Source organism: Heterodontus francisci, chromosome 20 (genome assembly GCF_036365525.1).
Source record: "Heterodontus francisci isolate sHetFra1 chromosome 20, sHetFra1.hap1, whole genome shotgun sequence".
In the NCBI taxonomy this organism is placed as follows: Eukaryota; Metazoa; Chordata; class Chondrichthyes; order Heterodontiformes; family Heterodontidae; genus Heterodontus; species Heterodontus francisci.
Window position 1 is genome coordinate 33,203,169 of NC_090390.1, and position 8,337 is coordinate 33,211,505.

At 41.0% G+C, this 8,337-nt stretch overlaps 1 pseudogene; it reads left to right on the plus strand.

The window, feature by feature from the left end:
* Nucleotides 1-131: 131 nt before the first annotated feature.
* LOC137380857 (interferon-induced protein with tetratricopeptide repeats 1B-like) lies at nt 132-7,257 on the plus strand (annotated as a pseudogene).
* Nucleotides 7,258-8,337: the final 1,080 nt, after the last annotated feature.

Genomic DNA, 8,337 nt, shown 5'->3' on the forward strand with positions numbered 1-8,337 from the left:
CATGAAGACCGGTGACAGAAACACGCAATCCTGAGTAGACATTGTCCTTAAATCGAAGGAAAGCATACAATGACTCTAATATCTAATAAAAGACCTCTTGGCCTTTGATCCTCCCTGGCAATAGTGGACATATGCAGGCTGCTGACTTTGCTCAGGAAACAACTGCCGCAGCCTCAGATGATCATCTGCAACCAAATTGCGCAGCAACCATCAACTGCACCGAGGAAAGCACTGAAGCTAAGAATCCCCTCTGGAAACAGTCTCTAGGCATGACACAAACAAACAGGTGACTCTGTTCATTCCAGTTTTCACATTTTAAGTAAAACCTTTAGGTCTCGTTTGTCACAGAAAAGGGATCCAAATAATGAAATATGCACTTGAAACATGGTGAAAATTCTGGAATGGCATGTAGTTAAAACAAATTTGAATCATTCTGCTCATGTAAAGTAATTTCCTTAAGCAAAAGCCTATTTTCAGGGAGGCTTGGAGGCTGACAGGTCAGGAGGGGCAATGGGCAGGGAGTCATGATTTTAAAGTACCCCATGATGGTATGGCCCAGGTTCCATGGTCCAGATGGTGTTTTCCTGTCTGTTGTTTTCATTTGTTTGATACTCCCTTAAAGTGAAATGACTTCATCTACAATGTCATTTCACGTGGAATCTGCAAATGGAAAATGTTGAGTGGGATGATTTGCAGGAATGATCAAATTATTTAGTAGAGTCTGATATCGTGAAATATCAAGCCATACTTTATAATCTACTTGCTTTTGTAAATAGTATGCGAGGTAACTGTGAGGCATTGTTCAATAATTTATGGGAAGCAGAAAAGACTATGAGGATGTATAGTGTGTTCAATATTTTGCATTGACCCTCAAAGCCAAATTCTATTGATTGAATTCATTTATTCCAATCATAATTGTTGCTCTGTTTTATTAACTTTCTGTAAAGTATAATAGCTTAATGATGTGTAATGAATAGTGTTTCCTCAGAGAGACTGAAGAAGTCTCTGCAAGAAAGACACAAATATTTGGTTCAACTCACAAAGGAACATGCAAGATGGACCTAGATTATTTTGTTCTCTTGCAGCAACACACTGAAGGATTTCTTGAAAAGAAAGCTCAACCAGCTTTATTGCTGCTTCACCTATGGCCCACAGAAAGACAGCATTGACTGAATTAGTTGCTGGGACTTAATCTTAACCCTGTATACATCATGACTGACTTCAACCTTGGGATGCCAACACATTGCTCTGCAGCCTCCAGGATTTGAACATTAATCTCCATCACATTGCTGTGAGAAACCAGGGAGAAAATCATTGGGGCACTAAACAAATTGCATGGTTTCTTTGTTTTCTTCAAATACTTTTGTTTAGTAGTTATGCAATAGTGGAGATGGGGAAAAGGGCTGTTTAACAACTAGTTGAAAATCATCCAATTGGGAAATGTATTGTCTGCTCGCTTTACAATTCATGTGGGAAGATGGGCTGTTGCAAGGATGGATGTGTTTGGCAATCAATGGCAGGGATGTAGGGATGGGGCTGTTGGCAGTAGGAGGTTATGTGATGAAACCTCCAGTAATACGTCCAACCAAAGTTGGCAACCTTGCTTCAATGATCCCCTCAGCTTTTTTTTTTAATGCTATCTTTGTTATATTGTCATATATTTCTGGGCTGAGGTCTTCCTCCAGGATGAGTTTGATGTCTGTGGTGAGTTGAGCGGGACTTCCACCTCACATTCTGACCCCACTGTGAACTGACCCATTTTCCTGGGTTGAGGCTCATTAGAACTGCAGGGCAGCCTCCTAGTGGGATCTCTGCTACACATCAAGGAGGCACCACTGTCAGCCAGGGAAATGTGACATTGTGCAGCAACAGCAGAAAGAGGAAGAGTCACCATTAACGTGGACAGAACTGCCTCAAAGATTAGCAGAGTAATTTAATTTACCACCTCTGAATGAGCTGGGCTTTGTATAAACTTCGTGAACAGGGACAGAAGAGAGGGAGAGGTACCCCCTGCTAGTCCATCTCTGTTCTAAAGGGTGTTCTGTTGCTTCCCCAGCTTGTACTGCCAACCCTCACCCAGAAACATCAACTGGGAGGCAGGGAATTTGACTTGATTCCCATATCCTGCCCCCCTCATCTTACCAATATATTAAATGCAGGAGGACAGCAAAGTTAGGAAGTGGTGAGGGGGTGTGGGGATTTACTTGTGATTTCATCACATCCACCTGCATCTCCAATAGACCCTCTCCCACACTCTGGCCATCGATCACCAGGCATGCCCATTCCTCCTCCTTCCATTTTTGGGAACTATACAGTAGTAAATCGAGACCCTTGTTTCTCACCCAGTGCTGGATGTGTGAGTTGACTGCTGTTTCAATGTTCATTCTATAGTCCCCATTTCTAATTCTACCAGTCTGGAGATCACTCTGAGTGAAATTGCAAACACTCAATGCAGTCATATTAAATTCCTGTCTGCTGTTTTAACAAAGGTGCAAATCTATTTAAAATAAACAGGTTAACCCTTCTAGTAAAATAATGGCGAGAGGATTTTGTTATAAATGTGTTCAATGTTAGTACAATAAAAAAAACTCATTCAGAGTCATTTTCAGGCTTTTGTTTTTTTTGGCTCTAAGCCAACTGAATCTTTTCATTTGAAACTGGTTCAATCTTGCAGTGCAAAACTCTTTATGACGGGGCGGGGGAAAGAAGATAAGTGATGTAATTTATTTTTCTTTTGAAAAAGCGCAAGCTGTTTTTCTCTGCTTGTGTGTGGGGAACAAATGGATTTTTGTATGGATGATGTTTTGTGTGCTTCAAGCTTCAGTGTTTACTCTTTCCGAAATTGTGGTTTTGTGGCAGTAGCTTCAGCACTTTAAGTTCAAAAACTCACAGTAAATTTGTGAGATGGATTGGCAGAGAAGTTTAAATTAACTGAAGTAGATATTTTTAAGTTATGAAATTTGAGGTGGGATTGCTGGCCAGGATCCCAACTCGAATGGAGTTTGTTAAACATGTGGAGATTCTAATCTTGGTACAAATTCAGACGTTAGTATGAGGTGGTTTAAATATTAAGCAATATAAATTGGAATTTGGACTGGAGACTTTTTGACAAAAGTTAAAAGCCTCATTTTGGGAACCATGGAAGTTCTTGCTCTGAAACAATTAGGAAAAGGAACTTGTAAAAAAAATTTTAAGTTTCTTTGCTCAGAAGGAAACAGGTTGAACTGACCTTTTGGTCAGCTATGTGGCCTTGTCCAATCTACACCTTCTCCTTTGTTATCTCTTGCCCCACCCCCACCTCACTTGCTTATAACCTGTGACTTTTCTAATATTTGTCAGTTCTGAAGAAGGGTCACTGACCCGAAACGTTAACTCTGCTTCTCTTTTCACAGATGCTGCCAGACCTGCTGAGTGGTTGCAGTATTTCTTGTTTTTATAACAGGTTGAACTGGTTTGTCTAAACTAGAATGCATTTGTTGCTTGATTGAAAAAAAAAGTGACAACGACATCGGTAGTCAATCTGAGCGTTTCTGTCCCGCCCTCTTTCAAAGCAGCAGAGTCAACTCTTTCTGCGAGCAGCTTTAGCTAACCACACCCCTTTATAGATATTGGGCATTATTAAAATTTTAAGCTTTTGAGTTTGTTGGATATTAACCCTTTCGGCAATGAGCAGAATGGATCCTTTGTTCCTGTTACTTTTTCAGATTGCAGACAGCTGAGATGCAACAGGATTTCTGACAGCTTCAAGAAGTTAAGGACATTTATCACAGCACTTTGGCAATTGGGAGTCTGGGAACAAGAAATTAGAATTTAAAATTACATTCTTCTGAGTTGGTATTTTAAACATTTAAAGGAAACAACAAAAGATGTACTCACATAATTTTGGTGATTTTAAAAAATTTTAGAGTTTTATTTGAAAAGAATTAAATAAATTGATCTTAACATAAAGTGATCTGCAGGTGGAGGAACTATTGTTGAACCGAAAGGCATATCAATCTAAGTAATGCAAATTACAGAAAGGGAAAACAAAAAGAGGGAAAATGTCCCCAAAGCTATGAGTAATAGAGTCAGGGATAGATAGACCACTAGACTATGAAAGGGTGGCTATGATAGGCGACACCAGGGGAGACAACAAGATGTTTTGCTGGAAGTGAAAGCCCCTGCCTTTTTCACACAGATAGTACTGTGAGGTGTCTCTAACAGACCCCAGGCCAAAAGAATGGTTTAGTTTTGATACCTATTGGGAAAATGTTGTATCATGATGTACACCATGAGGTGGCACTGGTAATATTGAATTTGACAGAGATAGGGTTGCCCAGGTGATGTGGGAGAAAGAAGCAGAGCCTGTATGCCAAGTTATTGGACAACATGTTGGTACACAGAGTAAGGACCAGCAATGATGGGTCTGATCTCTGGAGAGAGGTATATCTCCCATCCACAACAAAAGGAGACACACCGAAGAAGGAGGCGAGGGCTGGTCAATGACACAGCTACCGTCTTTAATACTGGGACCTCGCTGGTGTATAGTTTGGACCTGGCATTTCTGGAAGCAGAAATGAGGGATTTCAAGGGAAGATTAAAGGATTTTCTTATGAATGGGAATACCAACCAGGAATCACAGATGAGGATAGATCAAATTATGACAGTCTATTTAAAGAATGTACTCGAGCTATTGGAAGACCATGATAAAGCTATAAATAAATTCATCCGGGAGGATAGGAACATTTCTGATCAGGCTGCCCAGAATGATGTGTGTATTATGTATGGCTCCTGGTTGTTAGAGCAGGCCAGGGAAAATATGAGGCAAATTCACACAAGGGAAGTGCCCTCTTGGTCACTAATAATCATCTGGGCACATTGATGAGGGATAGAACAACATCACTGTGTGCCAACTCAGAGGTTTGGTGCGGCCATACCCCGGTAGAGAGAAAACAGGGACTTATAGACCGGTTAGCCTGACATCAGTGGTGGGAAAAATGCTAGAGTCCATTATAAAAGGTGTAATAGAACATAAGAACTGGGAGCAGGAGTAGGCAAATCAGCCCCTTGAGCCTGCCCTGCTACTCAATACGATCATGGCTGATCTCATCTCGGCCTCAACTCCACTTTCCTGCCCGTTCTCCATAAACCTTCAACCCATTACTAATTAAAAATCTGTCTATCTCCTCCTTAAATTTACTCAATGTCGCGGCATCCACTGCACTCTGGGGTAGTGAATTCCACAGACTCACGACCCTTTGAGAGAAGTAATTTCTCTCATCTCTGTTTCAAATCTGCTACCCCTTATTCTAAAACTATGACCTCTCGTTCTAGATTGCCCACAAGAGTAAAATCCTCTCTACGTCTACTTTGTCAATCCCCTTAATCATCTTATATATCTCAATTAGATCTCCTTTCATTCTTCTAAACTCTAGAGAGTAAAGGCCTAAACTGCTCAATCTCTCTTGATAAGGCAAACCTCTCATCCCTGGAATCAATCTAGTAAACCTCCTCTGAAATGTATCCAGTGCGTAATAATTGGCTTGTCTCTTCTTCTTAAATCATCTCAATACCCAATATGTTATTGCCTTGTGACACTGTCCATCTCAAGTGTTCTCCAGAATTGCTCCCTTCCTTTTCTGATATCTGATGGCAATAGACCCGCGTTTATCTCAGGGCGTGAATTGGGTGGGTGGGGTCAGGGCAGGCAAGAAGCCCCTACTTGGTTCCCGAGCTTTGATTATGCCTCAGTAGTTCAGCTAGGGTGGAATAGCCACTATGCTCTGTGCCCTGTAATTCCTCCTTTAATTTTTCCACATTGACATGCTTTTAAAAACCACCCAACATCCTTTATCGCTTCGGCTGCACCAACCTTTTATTCTCTCCTTGCCACCATTTTCGATGTTGAAGATAAATTGCTTTGAATCAAATTCATTGAAGCCATTTTCTGAACTCTTTTCTACATTATTTTCTATTGTCACTCATGAGCCCATTGTTTATTTTTTGTTGCCTCCTGGACCATTACTGGATTCCAGTGGGTTTCCCCCTATCTCAGTGATGTCGGTCAGGTCAGGCTGTAATGGAATTGTTCTGTATCCTCTTGCACTGACCTGCACATCTGCTCAGCCATTAAGACTTTTCCAGGATTGCAGTATTGATTATATATGAGTTAAGAATGTTAATTAGATACATTTCAGATGGGCTTTGATTATTTTGTACTTTCTTGCAGCAACACACTGACGGCTTCCTTGAAAGCAAAACTCAATCAGCTTCAATGCCAATTCACATGGAACCCATAGAAAGACAGTATTAACTTGGAGAATATGAAGCAAAGATTACAAAATTCAGTGCAGGCTGGTGTGAAATATCAAGCCATGTCTTACAACCAACTCACTTAAACTGACTGCAAAGCAACTATGAAGAGACAATTCAAAACTTAAGGGAAGCTGAAAAGATTCTGAGGGAGAATCATGAACATGAATTTGAAAAAGGAATCATCATCACCCATGGAAACTATGCCTGGGTATATTATCACATGGACCAACTGACAGAGGTCCAGTCCTACCTCGACAAGCTGGAGATAAGCTGTAAACAATTTACTGATGGCTCTCAGTATATAGCAATGATACCAGATGTATATGGGGAGAAGGGGTGGACACTGTTGAGTTCTGCTGCTCAATACTATGAAGAGGCAATGGAATGTTTTAAAAGTGCTCTGGAGGAAGATCCTGATGACATTGGATGGAATGTTGGATATGCAACTGTTTGGTTTCGTCAACAGGAATTTGCTGGAATCCCAGAGAGTCGTGAACCCACTCAATCAATGAAGCAGTTGCGACGTGTGCTGGAGCTTGATCCAGATGACTCTGTAGCCATGGTGTTGTTGGCTCTCAAACGACAACAGTTCAATCAAAAGGAGGAAGGACTAAAATTAATTGAACAAGCATTGCAGATCTCCCCTGATCTTCCATTTGCGATTCGTTATGCAGCAAATTTTTAACAGGAGCTGTGGAAAAATCTTTGAAGCTGTTGAAGAAAGCTTTAGAAATTACCCTAAACTCTGCTTTCTTACACCATCAAATAGGTCTGTGTTACAAAAAGAAACTAATGCGACTGATCAAAAATCCAGGCAGCAAAGACCCTCACGACAAAAACAGAAAATGCTGGAAATACTCAGCAGACCAGGCAGCCAAAAAAAGTTGTAGGCCGGAGGATTGGGAGAATTTTAAAATCCAGCAAAGGAGGACCAAGAAATTGATAAAGAAAGAGAGAATATGAATGTAAACGAGCAAGAAATGTAAATACGGATTGTAAAAGCTTTTAAGGTATGCAAAAAGGAAAAATATGGCAAAGACAAAGGTGGGTCCATTACAGGTAGAGACAGGAGTATTTAGAATGGAAAATAGAGAAATGGCAGAGAAGCTAAATAATTACTTTGTGTCTGTCTTCACGGAGGAAGATACAAGAAGTCTCCCTGAAATAATTGAGATCCAAGGGTGTAGTGACAATCAGGAATGGAAAGAAATTAGACGTGGTAAAAAAGTAGTATTGGAGAAATTAATGTGACTGAAGGTGGACAAATGCCGAGGACTCGATGATCTTCACCCTAGAGTGTTGAAAGAGATGGCTACTGAGTTAATTGATGCATTGTTTATAATCTTTCAAAATTCTATAAATTCTGCCTGCAGATTGGAAGGTTGCAAATGTAACCCCACTGTTTAAGAAAGAAGGGAGAGAGAAAATGGGAACTGCAGACCTGTTAGCCTGAAAATACTAGAATTTATTATAAAGGATGTGCTTGCTGGACACTTAGAAAATAAACAAACGGAGTGAAGATTACAAGCTGAGTTGAGAGATTCGAGTTGGTGAGTAGCGAATTTGGTGAAGGGAGAAGAAGTGTTCCATTTTTCTATTTTTTTAACCCTGCAGTAATTGGTTCCTGCTTTGGTGCAGTGGAAGGAGCTGTTTGGTGAGTACCTGGTAAGTTGTTCTACTTCTAATAAATAGCCTGTAAAGTTAAGGGATGGCAGGGCAGCTCTCATGAGTGGAATGTACAGCCTGTGGCATGTGGGAAGTCCTGGATGCACCATATGTCCAAAACAAACACATCAGCAGGAAATGTCATCGGCTGCAGAAACTTGAGTTCCGGGTTTTGGAGCTTGAGTGCCGGCTGGAGTCACTGTTGTGCATCCGTGAGGCAGAGGACTATGTGGATAGCACATTTAGGGAGGTGTTCACATCGCAGGTTAGGAACATGCAGGCAGAGAGGGAATGGGTGACCACCGGGCAGTCTAGGAGAACCAGGCAGGTAGTACAGGAGTCTCCTGATATGATCTCACTCGCTAATCGGTTTTCCAT